General features: G+C 38.2%; 1 protein-coding gene across 1 annotated transcript in view; it reads left to right on the forward strand.

The window, feature by feature from the left end:
• The first annotated feature begins 115 nt into the window (after window positions 1-115).
• The window catches only part of LOC121960950 (sodium channel protein type 5 subunit alpha-like), a 216,091-nt gene continuing 200,382 nt past the window's right edge, over window positions 116-15,824 (forward strand). Inside the window, exons 1-4 of the mRNA XM_088071892.1 lie at window positions 116-325; window positions 1,312-1,441; window positions 1,779-1,840; window positions 4,264-5,012. The gene's annotated coding sequence lies outside the window, so the exon portion shown is untranslated. The remainder of the gene's footprint in view (window positions 326-1,311; window positions 1,442-1,778; window positions 1,841-4,263; window positions 5,013-15,824) is intronic.

The raw sequence follows: 15,824 nt of genomic DNA on the forward strand, positions 1-15,824 counted from the left end.
AATATGTAAATTTTACAGCTTTTTTTTTTGTTTTTTATAATTTTCTGAAGAATTTTTTCAAGTTGCTCAATGCCTTCTTCACGTGTTTTTGAAATAGTTAAAGTCAGGTTTTAAAAAGGTTTAAATTTCATCTCCGCACTTTTCGTCCCTCCGCCGTCGGTCCAGCAGGGGGCGGTGATGCGCCGAGAAGCGTGAGTGTCAGCCGGCAGTAAAACCGTAGAAGAAGAAGAAGAAAAAGGCGCGGTCTCTAATCGCGTCTGAAACACCTGCAGGAGCTCCGCCGACAGGTAACACCGGCCTAAAGTGACGCAGCTGCTTCAGACCGGTAAGAACTGCGGGCAGCAGTCAGATAAAGTCCGGCTGGAGTTTATTTGTCAGATAGTTTCGCGCTAAATGTTCCTCAGCCGTTAAAAACGGGGTTAAAAATAACGTGCTAGCTAAAAACAAGCTAATGCTACAGTCCGTTACGGCATCGCGCAGACTGATTATTTATTAATACGCAGCTAATGTGACGAAGACCACGTCTGTAGCCTAAATATGGTCGTAAACAGTTACATATATATATATATATGTTAGCAGTTTAAGTGTTTTAATTCTTGCTTTCTAACCGAAAATTCAGTAACCGCTCGTTTTTTTGTTTTTGATCGTCGTTTTTAAAGGAGAATCCAATGACCTGAAGATACAGGGACCCTCAGCTCCGTTTAACCCTTTGACACCTCAGAGACGTTTATTTCTAACACACCAGGAGGCAGTGAGCAACCACAGAAGAAATGACCCTAAATGTGCAAGAAATCAGTAAAAAGTACAAGAACTCACCTCATAATGTGTGAAACAATTAAAAATAGAGTAAAAAAACAAGAAAATTACCTCAGAATGTGTTTAAAAAGAGTAAAAAAAAAAAAAAAATCTAAGAAATTAACCTCAAAATTTGCGAAAAAAATTAAAAAGAGAGTAAAAAAATAAGAAAATTACCTCAAAATGTGTTTAAAAAAGAGTAAAAAAAAAAAATAAAATAAGAAATTAACCTCAAAATTTTCGAAAAAAATTAAAAAGAGAGTAAAAAAAAAATTAACCTCAAACTTTGTGGAAAAAAAAGAGAGCAAGTTGAGATGGTGGGAAAGAAAATCAAAATAAATGTATAAAAATAAGAAAAAAATAGTTAAAGAAAAAAGAAAATTTCCTCAAAATTAGTGAAAAAAAAATTAAAAGAAATGTAAACAAAAAAGAAAATTACCTAAATATTTGTTTGTACCTAAAAGTGTGTGTGTGTGTGTGTGTGTGTGTGTGTGTGTGTGTGTGTGTGTGTTGCAGACTGAAGCTGATGGACCTCACAGTGAAGAGCTGCCGGTTCAGATGGACGAAACAAACGCACCCACAGGACACTGAGGTCTGTTGGCCTGCAGGAGCGGACGGACGACCTGACTGCTGTTTCCTGCTCCCTGTGAGTGTGTGTAAAGCATTTTTAACATTTATTTCAGTCTTTTTGATTTGATTTGATTTGATGTCTTTTTTTGTTGTCTTTTTTTGTCTTTATTGTTTAATTTTATGTTGTTTTGTAATTTTATTTTGTTTTATTTTATTTTGTTTTATTTTATTTCATACATCTGTTATTAGTTTTTTTTTACTGAATGTTCTCATTTGTTACAAATTCAGTCGTGTAACAAACAGGAAACAGAACACTGCAATCAAGACAAAAAGAAGACAAAATTAAGATCATGCAGGTGGGTGCTGACAGGAAGCATCGTCTGTCTCGCTGACTTTTTCTTCTCCTCCTGCAGTTCCTCCGTCACCCAGCAGGAGGCGGCACGACTCCACAGACTGATGAGAGTCTCACTCTCAGGTGAGTCACCTCCTTCTCTCTTCTCCTCTCTCCTTTTTTGGTCCTTAATGATCATTTCTGTTGTTAAGATTGTGTTTTATTTGCTCTTTTTCCCACATCATGTGGCCTCTGCACATCATTCATACCGTCACGACTTTAATGTGACTCATAAATGAATCACAGAAACATTTTTGCAACTTTTCTTTTCTCTTTTTGTCCTTTTTCTATTTGTCTCATTTGCAAGTCCAGGTTTGGAACTGAGGAGAAATTAGATCCAATTACTTCTCCCATACAGCAGCATGGTCACTGTTTTTATTATTATTATTATAATTATTATAAATCTATATAAATTATATCAGCCTAAAAAATCAGACTGACTGTCCATGCAGACTTTGACAAATATCACTTTTATTTATCTGTTGGTGTTTTGTGGATCAGTGTCCGTCTTGATTTGGTGCAGAATCACATATTTCCTTCATAGCTGTTTATTATTTTTAATTTCTGCAAATGCTGCAGAGTTGTCCCTGTGAATATTCTAGTTTTCTTTGCACTTGAAAAGTCAGATGTTGTCTCTGTGCAAACTAGTTGCCAGATGAAAATGCTGGCGGTCACACAGCGGAAACTTTATGTTTCTTCAGAGTTTATTGTCAGAGCAACTGATAAAGGCGAGTTTTATTCGTCTGCAAAGCTGTGTCAAACTTTGTTAAAATGTTTAATTTAGATTGCAGCCTTTGTTTGCACTCTGTTTTGTTAGTTTTAGAGCATCTCTGTCATATTTTTCCTTAAAAAGCTGCTGGTGAGCTGGAGTGTTGAAGTTTGGTTGTTTGTGTTTATTTGCTGCTTCTCCATCAAGATAAACAGTTTGTGGCCAATAAGCACAGATTGCAAAGTGGTCAGTTAAAAAAAAACAAAAAAAACGTAAAACGTGATATAAAAATTCAACTCATGGCCTGGAAAATGTGGCCATTATATATTTCTGACTACTGATGAACTTCATGTTGGTGGTTATCGCTGTTATGTGTCGGCACAAAACCCACTTGGTTTTGGTGAGGGAAAGATCATATTTTGGTTTTAAAAATGGTTTGTGGGCAAAATCCCCACAAATTGTTGTGCTGGGCAGAGAAAAAACATTTGGGCATGGTTAGGGAAGTTTTGGCTTAAAATACGTGACTTCTGGGGACACAATCCCTGCTGGAAAAGCGGTGATGTCCCAAAAAACCCCCCCTTTTTTTTAGAGACACTGTCCCCGCCTGCTGGAAACTCAACGAGGACTCGATGAATCACAACCAGTTTTGTTGTTTGTTGGTCTTGAGCAGCAGTCTGCAGCTCGGCCGGCAATGCAGCAGCCCCACGTTTCCAGGATATTAGGACGTTTGGAGGATTTTAGAACATTTCAAGGATCTTGGGACAGTTCAAAGATTTTAGGAAAGCTTCAGGATATCAGGACATTTCTAGGATTCCAGGACATTTCAAGAATTTTAAGACATGTTGAAGATTTTAGGATATTTTTAGGATTTTTGGACATTTCTAGAATTATAGGATGTTTCTTGGATTTCAGGACATTTCTGCAATTTTAGGATGTTTATAGGACTTTCGGACATTTCTGGATAATTGCTCTTTTCTCTGATTTTAGCACGTTACTCTGAATTTTGGACGTTTGGACTGATTCTTGGACAATTCTAGGATTTTAGGACATCAGGGTCTTATCTAGGACCTCTGTCAGGGGATCCTCCACTGTCACTTTTTTTTCTATTTTAGGATTTTTCTCGCAGTTTAGGACATTTCTTGGATTTAAGGACAATTCTAGGATATCAGCAGGTTTCGAGGATTTCAGATTGTTTCTAAGGTTTTGGGACATTTCTAGGATTTTAGGATGTTAGGGTTTTAGCGAGGACCTCTATCGGGGATGTGGTGGATCCTCCACAGTCCCTTTTTTTGATCAACAAGCTTTATTTTGATGCTGTTTTATGTACTCCGACACCTTCTGGATACTAAAAGTACAAAAACAGTTCCCAGCGCGAATAATTGTATTATTTATTGTGAATTACAAAATGGTTGGGGGGCCACCTGGCACCCTATCAGGGGCCAGATTTGGCTTTAGGGCCATACGTTGAGCATCACTTTTCATTTTGAGATACTGGTCTTTAGACGATGCTTAAATCAACACTTGTTGTTGATGAAACCTTTGGAGAAAACAGCTTCTGTTTTCTCAGAACCATCACATTGATGCTTCTGCTCTGAAATATGCTTTTATTACCTTTTAATGTTAATAAATGTGATTTCTTCTTATAAAGATGGTTCAGGAGCAGCATGTAAATAAAGTTTCTGTCTCTAATGAAAAGAGAGAAATATCAGCGCGAGACAAACGGGACTTAGGGCGTAACCTCGCGATACTCCCCGCTCTCTCTCTCTCGCTCTCTCTCTCTCTCCCCGTCCGCGTGCAGGGGGCGATCAAGCGGCGGGGATGATGGGAGTCCGGCCGGTCAGCCCTACCAGCCTACCGACCTACCGACGCACCGAAACGCAGCAAAACACTCCGCTCTGACCGCAAAACTTCCCACTTTCTTTTTGTTTAAAAAATTCTAATTAATTTCTCCAAAAAGAAAAAGAAAAAATAAAAGCAACAGCTGGAGCCGCGAGGGGACTTTTATTTTGGAGGTCTTGTTAATTATCACACCTGAAAAAGGATGAGAAGAAATTAAAAAAAAATCTCCGAGGTGGAGGTTTTATTTTATTTTCGGGATCAAGGGGGAATAACGGGAAGCTGAAGCCGCTCCGGAGGATTACAGCGGCTCAAGTTTTTTTGGGGAGGATGCCGGAGGACGCGGAGCAGACGGAGTGAAGCAGCCCGGTGCGCACTTTGTCCTCCCCGGCTGGACTGAAGCGCGACGGTCCGCTCCCCCCTCCGCTGCTGGAGGCACACTTCTGCGCTCCTCCTCAGCGCTCCTGCAGCATCTCTGTCGCTCTGCGTGGATGTAAAAACACAAAAGAGATTTTTTCATTTTTTGAAATATTCCAAACACTTTTTTTTCTGTTTGTGGCGCCGCGCGGAGTTTCTGCTCATGGATCGGCCACTTCGCGCCTCCTCTCCGGATGGGATTTGGCAGCAGTGAGCGGGGCGCGGCGGAGCGGTGATGGTGTGAACGCGACATCCAAAACAAACCCGCAGTTTTTTAACGCAGGAGTTTCACATGTGAGTACGTTTTGTTTCTCCATCGGTGCGTAAAGCTTTGGGTGAACTCTGACCTTTTACAGCCATTGCGAAGCAAAACACCTGCGACACTGAGTAAAAAACACATCTGCCAACTATAAATGTTTAATGTTAGGATTTATTTCCCCACTAAGACAAAAATGACTCACTTTCAGCCGCTTGGCACCGAATTTACGCACGTTTTCACTTAAAATTGCGCGTAAAAACTCATATTTCTGCACAAATACTCCAGTGCATGCTTTACATTGCAATAGAAAATCAACATTTTTATATCAAAAAAGAGCTCATTTACACATAAAACTCTGAACCCCTCATGATGCTCATTGTTTGCGCACGCGGAGTGATTTTTGGGGTGACGCACGCTCTTTTTGGTCTTCACAGCGGACTTTAAAGTACATCTCAGGCTCGTCTCCGTCCCTGTTTTGAGCCTCTTTTCGCCTCCAGAGACTCCGTTTCCTCTGTTCCCATGCAACTGCTTATCAGCCGTGCCGTGTCGAGCCGAGCCGAGCCGAGCCGAGCCACCACTTTCCATTAATTAACCGGCTCTGTTTATGTAAGTGGAGGCGCGTGTGAGGCTGTGTTTGCTGCTCATATCTTTGTTTACGTCTTTTATTCAAGTGTAATATGATATTTTGCTGATGTAATGCTCCTCAATAGAAACCCTTTTACAGTATGGCATCTCTTCTGTCATATATGTATATATATATATGTGTGTGTGTGTGTGTGTGTGTGTGTGTGTGTGTATATACATACTTAAATGGGTTTGTAGCCCTTGGATATCATAATATTCCTCTAAAATTTATGATTGTATTACCAATATGAAATATCTGGGGACTGTTGTTTATTTATCAGAGGAGAGGAGCAGCTGGGGTGTGACTTTGTTTATTTTTTATTTTGGCTCTCCCAAAAGTCCCAAATATTTTTTCTTGAGTGACTGATGGAAAATGCACGACCCTCCCTGCACCATAAATTTAGATTTTTAAAAACGGTCCCTTTCACTCTTGTTGTGCATGCTGGTTGGTTCATGCAAACAGTTAATTTTTAAATTTTAAGTGAGATGTGAAACAAAGTAAATTTGACGATAATATCACTAATTTAAGCAAAGATTTGCTTGCACATGCATGATGTATCCGAGGGCAGTCAGATATTTGAAAACCCAGCATTAATTTCTGTTTTTAAGGTTTCTGGCTATGATAAATGCTTTGATTTTTTGTAATTTTTAAAGAAAACATGCCTCTTAGGAGGTTAACATGCCTAGAATGAAGTGATTTGGTGAAATATTGCTATTTAAACACGTAGAATAAAGGAATTTTGATGAGAAAGCACTACTTTAAGCTCAAATTTGTTTTTGGTTCATTGCACATGCTGTGTCCAAGAACTGTCCGAAATTTTAAAAAATCAACAATAATTTCTGTTTTTACAGTTTCTGTTTAAAATAAACGGTGAAACTTTTGGTAATTTTTAAAGAAAACGCGCCTCTTCTGAGGCTAACTTGCCTATAAGAAATTGATTTTGATGGAGTGAAAATCCAGCGATAATTTCTGCTTTAATGCTGTCTGCGTATGCTAAACGCTGTAATTTTTGTTAGTTAAAAAAAAACTCTTCAGAGGTTAACATGCCTAGAATAAATTGATATGATGAAATATCATTGTTCAAAGACGTAGAATCAAGTAATTTTGACGAAATATCACTATTTTAATGTCAAATTTAAATTTTATTTTTCTGGCGAAAGCGTTTGTTGCGTATGCTGTGTCCAAGGACCGTCCCACATTTATTACATTGTTAAGATCAAATTTGTTGATGTTTAAAAAAAAACAAAAAAAAATTATTTCCTGACACAAGCTGTTGAAGCACATGATGCATCTAAGGACCATCCTAAATTTGAAAATCCAACAATATTTCTGTTTTTACAGTTTTGGTTTATGATAAATGATGGGATTTTGGTGATTTATACAAAAAAAAACAAAAACATGACTCTTCAGAGGTCAGCGTGCCTAGAATGATGTATTTTTAATGAAATATATCTATTTTAAGGTGTAGAAAAAGTGATTTTCATAATAATTATATAATAATTACGATGCTAACCTCAGATTTTAAAAAAAAAAATTTTTTTTTTGACGTAAGCATGCGTCCCACATGATGTGTCCAAGAACTGTCAGAAAGTTTCTGGCTACAATAAATTATGTACATTTTGTTAATTTTTTTTAAAAGAAAAGGAAATCTCCTCAGCAGGATTAGGTGGCATGTTTTCTTTAAAAATCGATGGTAAAATATGTACAAAAACCAAGCACTTAGATCTGGTTGTCTCTCCCTTAAGCCAAATTAAAAAGTCCCTCCACAGTGCTATAAAAAGCATTTGAGGTGCCTCCCCCTTGTTTGCACCCCCCCCTCTCATAAATAACAGACAGTCCCTTAGTATCATGACCTTTAAATCACAAGCGCCTCCTGTCTTGTCCTATCAGTATGTTAGTCTTTGTGTCTGTTATATGGTCCTTGAAGTGTTTAATAGCGAACATTTTTGGGAAAAATCACTAAAATACAATTAAATGTATTTTTGTGTTCGTGACGCAGCGTGCTGATTTGCTCAGCGTGGATTTCCTGCATCCACTGCGTCTTCTGGTCATCATGTTCAGTCAGTTTCAGGGTCTGTTGGCGTGGAAATATTTAAATTCTTGTTGATTTATTCAGCATGCAAATGGTTTGATTTAATTTGTTTGTGACGGCGTCGAGGGAAGAAAAGAGGACCGTGAACGCCAAAAAAACAAAACCCAGAATATCAGTCAGAGCTGCAGCTGCGTGCGTCGGAGTTTCCCGATGACCTTCCACCTTCTGGATGAATCTCACACACACACACACACACACACACACACACACACACACACACATTACCTCCAGTGTGCCGCCTGATCAGGTTTATATATCCGTTATGTAACAAACAAACCACCTGCAGAGGATAAAAGCTTGTGAAAATAACCAAACTGAGATGTGACGCCGTCTGCATTTTCTCTTTTCTAATTATTTGCATCTAATTCCTCAAACTCAATACTCAGCGTCACAATCAGGGTCAACTTGTGTTTGTGCCATTATGGTAAAAATCCTCAAACCTGTGCGTCAGCATCTGTTGTGCAAATAAAAAGGTAGATGAAGTGAATCAAATGATTTTTTTTACAGTTTCTGGCTGTGACTAATGGGAATTTTTTGGGTGAAAACAAGCTTCTGTGGAGGTTACCATGCCAAGAATAGCATCATTTTGATGAAATATCAACATTTTAAGACAAAGAATAGTGAGTTTGATAAACTTTCACACTTTTAAGACATAGAAAAAAACTTTTTCGATGAAATATCACTATTTTTAGGACATAGAATAGTGATTTTGATTAAATATCACAATTTAAAGCTCAGATTTGGTTTTTGTTTTTGTGTCACACGCCCAAACGACAGGCATGTTTTCTTAATAAATCAACACAAATTCCACTTCTCCAAAACTGTTGGCCCATAGACATGCATGTTTTCTTTTAATGTAAAAAACATTTATTTACTATTTAAAAAATTATTTAATTATCCTAAAAAAATAGGGAAAAAAAACCTATAAGTCCCTTTCCAGTGCTTAAAAAATGAAATATATAAATATAAATATTCAATTCTGATCCTGTTCTGAATTCATTATTTAAAAAAAAAAATTCTAAAAAGCTGTTATAGTCATGAAAAAGAGCCGATAAGGAGTATCGATGGTCGTTTCAGAGAATAACATTTGCCGAAAAGTCCTGTGTGTCTGAATCTGCTTAAAAGCAGTCGTGAAGTTCGTGTCACGACCTCTGACCTTTCCTCTGGTGGCGACTATTAACGAAAACTCCTCAGTTTAGAAATATCGTGTTTTTGGATTTCTGGGAAGGAGAAGTTGGACGGTAGCAAATAAGGACCAGAAGGAGAAAGGACTGCAGGTGTGAGAGGGGAGACGGACGAGCGGGTTGATGGTGCCATTGGACAGCAGGGAGGACGTGAGGACAGTTTGCAGGACAGTGAAAGAGGACGGACGGTAGATCAGATAGAGACAGGCGGTCAGGACTGTAGATTGGAAGGAGGAATGACTGCAGGGAGAAACGTTCCCAAAATAATTACTTATTATCTCAAAAACATTGACTCTAAATAATGAGTTAGTCCCGTTTCTGCTGCAGGAGCTGGCGGTGATATCTCTCAGGGAAATTTCCCTGAAATTTGGCGCAAACGTCCACTCGGCCGGTCATAACATTTGGTCAAATATTACATTTCTGACATTGTGCTGGCTGTTGAGGTTTTTTTTTTTTTTTTTCGTGATTTCGGGTTGAAAATGTGTGTGCAGCATCCATATTTTGCCCCAAAATACACTTAATACCTTTTAATAATTTCTTTTTTAAAGTCTCTACTACATATCTTGAGTGTGAGTATTTGACAGTGCACAAAAAATAATAATGTATAAAAATCAGTATTGCTGCTAATAATGGTAATAATTTAAAACATTTACTTAGCGTGTAGTATATTTTAAAAAAACAAACAAAAACCTTTTTTTCATCAAAAAACAAAGTGGCATCATGACAAAAACCTGGCATTTAAAGGGATAAAATTCTGAAAATTAATGAATATTTGATATTTTTGATTAGGACTGATGATGGTTAAAAAATAAACTCAATGAAAGTGGAAAATATATATTTATAAAATATATGACTTTTTTAAAAGTGCCTTTGTGTATAGAGTGTCAGTATTTGACACCGCACAAAATAATAATATTTAAAAATCAGTGTTGTTGCTGATCATTGACATTTCCTCGGCTGTGATTAAAAAGAAAAAAATACTTTGCATGTATTAAATTAAAAAAAAAAACAACCCTTTTCATCTAAAAACGTAGTGGTATCATGACAAAAACCTGGCATTTAGAGGGATAACATTCTGAAAATTAATGAATATTTAATAATTTTGATTAGTGCTAATGATGGTTAAAAAAATTAAGTTAATGAAAATATTAATGTATAATTTTTTTAAAAAAATTCTTGAAAAGTGTATTTTGTGCACAGATCGATACGAGTGTATGCACTATTAAAGCGGGCCCTAAGGGGTTAATGGGAGGTGTGTGTTTGGGTTTCAGCTGGTATTCCTGTGAGAACAAAGAATGTGGAGGTTTGTTTTGTTTATTTGTTTAACCCTTAAAATCCTCGTCCTGGTCTAACAAAGGAGGTGCGACAGGTGTGTGTGTTTGTGTGTGTGTGTGCGTGCGTGTGCGTGCGTGTGTGTGGAGGTCGACTGCAGCTCTGCTCAGATGAGCCACGTCCACTTTTGATCCAATCACATTTAAAGGACTATATTTAAACCCCTTTAGCAGCCGTAAATATGTCACGGGACAGAACATAACGACGTAACCCAGCCTGCGCTCGCCATTAACAATCGCTCTGACCTCCTGCGGTTGAAATTGTCACCTCTTGCTGAAGCGAGGGTGTGTTCAGGGTGTGTCAGACTCTGATGTCACTGATTTCAGGTGCAACACACAGTTTGTTGCAGCCCTGACGCTAAAAATCACACAAACTGTGTGTCGCTGCTGCTGTGTCAACACCTCCGCTCGGCTCTGCTGCTGCTGCCCTACAACAGGTGTCCCAGGCTGCCTCACACGCATCGCATTTATCTGTGTGTGTGTGTGTGTGTGTGTGTGTGTGTGTGTGTGTGTGTGTGCCTACGTGAGCCCACGGGTGTCCAAAGCCGTCTTTGGTGCGTTTGTGTGTAGGTGATAATGTGTGTGTGTGTGTGGAGCTGAAAAGCCCCATACAGCGCTGTGCTGTTTGTTCAGTGTCGGAGCAGCAGGCCTGACCTTTCCTGCGCCGGGCGCTGAGACAACACGAGCTGCTGTTTGACAGACGAGGCAGCGCCGCGGCTCTCTGTTCAGACATCAGTCCTGCAAGGCTGAAACCAACCTCCCGCTTATTATCTGCAACCTTTGTCGCCGTGTGAAACCTGAGAGCGGCTCTATAGCTTTTATTGCAGAGCTGGAAAACCCTCCTGAGCCTCACAATCCTCCGCTCAGCGTTTACTTTGCATTCAGCTCCTTTTTGTGTGACTTCAGTGTGTTTTTCATGGCCATTGACTCCCATCAAAGACACAAATGTTCACGTTACGTCCTGTAAAATGTGAAAGACCTGTTTCAGAGAAGATTAAATAATCAAGTAATCTGGAGCATTGACCGAAGCTCGTGACCAGAACTTTATTGTCCTTTTTTTTTGACCACGAGAACCTAATACAGCTGCATTTACAAGAACCAAGGGTTAAATTGGTTCCTTACCGCAAATGAGAATCTGAAACGCTTTTATTGCCTAGTAGGTTTGCACACACAAGGAATGTGATTTGGTGCATAATAATGAAACATAATGCAAAAGAAAATAGAAATAAAATTATAGAAAATTTTTTAAAAATACAGAAAAATGTTTCTTTAAATTGAAGATCTGCACAGTTTTGTGCAACAGTGTGCAAAATGATTGACCAGGTGATGTGCAAAGATTCACAGTATAAAGTAGTTCTCCAGAAGTAGAAATTTCTGACCTACAGCAGCAATTTCCGAACTTCAGCCCATTCTCACTCCAAACTCGTCAAAAGTACCGCACTGTCAGTGCTTTCCGCGTGCGAGTGTTTAAATGAATGGATGAATCTTTATTTCGATAATATAAAAACAAAACACACAAATAAAAGCAAATGAGCCTAACAGCAAGTGCAATGAACAAACAAAAAAAAAGGATCAGCGTGACGCCAAAACCGGGTACTGGGCTGGTTAAAATAATCACGTAGAAGACATTTTTGGCGTAAACTTAAATCGATGAATCAACAAGTCAGACTTTATTTTTATAGCACTTTTCATACAAGCAAACTGTAACACAAAGTGCTGAAATGGAGTAAAAAGTACAAATGTCCCTCTGACATGTAGTAGAGTGTAAGATGGTAGAGGGAAGGTTCATCAGTCATTTTCTGAACAAAATCTAAAAAAATAATATTACAATTATCCTTGATCCTGCTTCATCAACTGGAGTTGAAGGATGAGTTGATTAAAATTGGCAGCTGCTATGAAGATTCTGTCTGGTTGCTGCTGATGGCATCATAAAGTTCCTACAGTGCATTTTTTTAATTTGCATCAGTCTTGTGTCCTGTCGGCTCTGAACAAGGCCTGTCCATCCAGTGTAACAGTTTGATCTGGGATGTTAGGGGTTAACCATGTCTCTGTGAAGATGTGTGCAGAGCAGTCTCTGATTCATTGCTGAGTGAGTCTCAATCACATCTCATCCACTTTTTTCTCTTGCGAGCGGACATTGGCCATAAGAAGGCTTGGTCAGCCTCGCCCTGATGCCGGCTCTCCTCCCTCTCTTCGTCTTTCGGTTTTGTTTCTCCCCTCTGGTCTGACTGGCCGCTCGGCGTATGCTGTTGGTGCTGATCCTCTCGTGGTTTGCTGTGTTCAGTTCAAACTCCACACAACTTTCTCTGATGTTGATAAGTGCTTCTTTATCGTCGAAAAAATAGAAAATAATAGCAAAAAAAAAAGCAGCAAAGATTTGAGGAGCTACCGGCTGCTGTATCTACATGTGCTGCCGTCGTCATAGCTATATAAGTATAAAGTAGCAGAAAATGGAAATATTTAGTTACAGTATTTTCCATCACTGGGTATCTTCATGCAGTACTTTGTAAAACATGAGAATTGAAGCTGATGACGGTGAGAGAAAGAGGAGACCTCAGCTAATTTTTGACGAGCAGCTGTCGAGGCGGACACATGGGTGATGCGATCCAGTCCGGCCCGGTCGACACAGCGCGACCACCTGAAGGCTGAGAGCGACGGCGGTGACTCAGCGTGGTCACACAGCAGCTCGATGTCGAAGCTGAGTCAGGACGGACAGATCTGCCTTAATCTCAGTGATCCTCTCTCCCAGAGCGCGCCGAGCCGAGAGCGCTGACAGTTTAATTATCTGTTATTCCTCTTCTGTTAAAGCAGCTCGCAGAAAGACTCTTAAAAAAGTGACGCCTCCTTCTCCTCCCTTCAACTCTTTCACCGCCCAAATCTGTGGAGACGTCGGAGTCAGCAGAGTGTCGAGAATTAGGAGTTAAGATTTCACTCAGTATTGATCCGCTGAAGTTTGGAGAAATGGAGTTTAATGAATGACGAGGGATGTGAAATCTGTCTAGTTAACCTTCAATATGAAATGTCAAAATGTCTGATCTCGCTCTGAGACACAAACAGTTTGTATTCTAGAAAAGACTTAAAACTGTTGTGGACATTTGGAAGACATTAACAGTTAAACCTCGCCGACTTTTTCCTTCTTGTTCTCTTTGTTCTGCTGGTTCTGTTTGTTTTACCTTCGTTCTTCTTATTTCTTTTAGGTCTTGTTCCCCTTGTTTCTCTTCTTTCTTTTTTTTCTTCTCCATATTTTTTCTCCTTTTGGTCTTTATTTCCCAACTGTAAAACTTCTATTATTTGCTGAAATCACTGAACACAACAGGCTTATATTTTCGGGACAGGCGTTTATATGGGACGGGCTTTTAATTCCTTTCACACAAAACTGTTGCTCAGCAAAGGTGGAAAATGCAATCAAATAATTTATTAAACATTTTTGAGACCGGGGAAAATTGGTTTTATTTTATTTGAAAACATGGGAGGAAGGTAATGAGCAACAGAACAGGAAATGAACCAGAGGTTAGCAAGAAAGCTGTGAAAAGTACAGGAAAATTACCTGAAAATTTGACCAGGAAATCCAAACAAATAAAAACAAAAAAACAAGAAAAAAAATCCAAAGCAAGAAATGACCTGAAAAAATGCTTAAAAATAACAAAATAATAATTATGTAAAATAATTTTTATGTATATATAATTATGATAGAAAAAACAATATAAAAAAAGAAATCCAAAGCAAGAAATGACCTGGAAAAAAATGCTTAAAAATGATAATAATTCTGCAAAAATAATTTTTATATATATAATTATGATAATATTGAATTTAGTTCACTGGACATTTTTTCATAGCTTTAAAAAAAGAAAAAGTCATCTACATTTATTTATTGGTCTCGTCATTTTGTCGTCCTTTTTCAGCTGTTGCCAAGGCTTGATTTCATCGCAGTAAAACTCGGATAATCTCAAACTAAACTAATTCAACATGAAATTTAATTGCTGAGAAACTGTAGCATATCTCCTCACCTTCATGTCAAATGAACAAGATTCATTTAGCCGAGGAAGACCATGACAGGTGGCAGAAAGCTCTGGACGATATAAGGTTAACCAAGATTTAGCTTTAAACCTAAAAACTAATTCACAAGTTAAATCAGCAGGTCAGTTATATAATAGGCCTGCATCTGTGTGTGAGTGTTCGAATGTGTGTGTGTGTATGTTCGCGGGTGTGTGTGTGTGTGTGTGTGTGTGTGTGTGTGTGTGTGTGTATGTTTGCGGTTGTGTGTGTGTGTGTGTGTGTGTGTGTGTGTGTGGGGTCTATTTATAGTCTGGCCTGTTATTTGTTTTTGATCACAAAGTTCAGGGCGGCTCATCAAATCACAAAATGTAAAACCAAGTGTTCATTTACTCTGTCAGTACTCTGATTACAGTACAGTTACTCTCAGTAACGTGTACTGAGATTGTTAGTACTTTAGCAAAAATACACATCCTAGAATTTCTTAAAATGTAAATTATTTTGATGTAACAACATATTTCATGCAAATTTTTACTTTTGAAATCAAAGTCAAATTTTTTGTATCAAACCTAAAGTGAATGTATTTTAGCATTTTTGTTATTAATGATTCTGTTTAGTATAAAACAATTATGTGAAGATATATCATATTATCTCGTATTATTGTATCATATTTATATCGTAGATATGAGACTATATGGAATAACTGTTCACTTCTGTCTCCCAGTTCTAACATTAATGAAATGCTTTTTAGGAGATTTAAAAAAAATCTAAATATATCGGGTATGGAGATATACCCTAAAATTAACACACACAGTCCTAAAAACAAAAAAAAGTAATGTTCAATGCTGTTTCCCAATTCTAGCATTAATTAAGCGCTTTTAAGGAACTGTGCAAAATAAATAAATAAAGAAAATATTGCAATATAATTTTCAGCCCATATCGCCCAGCCCTAAAAAAATAAAAATAAAAATGTTCAGTTCTGTGTCTCAATTCTAGCATTAATTATGAGCTCTTGAGGAAATTTAAAATATTGCGATATATATCAGGTATCAAGATATAGCCTAAAAATATGGCAACATAATTTTCAGCCCATATCGGCCAACCCTAACGTAAACAATGACAACAAAATCCTCTGGCGTGCTTCCAGTCAAAGCAAACCTCTTTATTGTGTAGTTTTCTGGTAAAAGTCTGAATGCTTTTGTTAACCAGACACATGCTCGACAGGATCTGTGGTTTAAAACAAACTGATATTCTTCAGTCGGAGCTCCACAGGCAGCTGCTCCGGTGAGTCACGTAAAGTAAAATACCAAAGAGCAGCATGTGTCAGCTTTAATAGAGGTCTGACAGTCAACATTTTTCTTAAGTGAGTGTTCAAGGCAACATAAGGCAGCTTACAGAGGAACAAAGAGGCCAGATAGCTGCTGCCTCGACTGTCAGAGCTGACAAAGAAGAAAACACAGTAACACACGATTATACAACTCGGGGAACAATCGGGGATTTTTGGCAGAAAAAAAGCCAGAGGTCATGACATGATATTTTTTTCTTTAGATGATCTATTTGATTAAACACTGATTTTTCTTTGAGGATAAAAAAATCGCCTCTCTGCCTTTAATTCAGCTCAA

This window comes from Plectropomus leopardus, chromosome 21 (genome assembly GCF_026936395.1).
Source record: "Plectropomus leopardus strain MGB_pleo_1.0 chromosome 21, ASM2693639v1, whole genome shotgun sequence".
Taxonomy (NCBI): Eukaryota; Metazoa; Chordata; class Actinopteri; order Perciformes; family Serranidae; genus Plectropomus; species Plectropomus leopardus.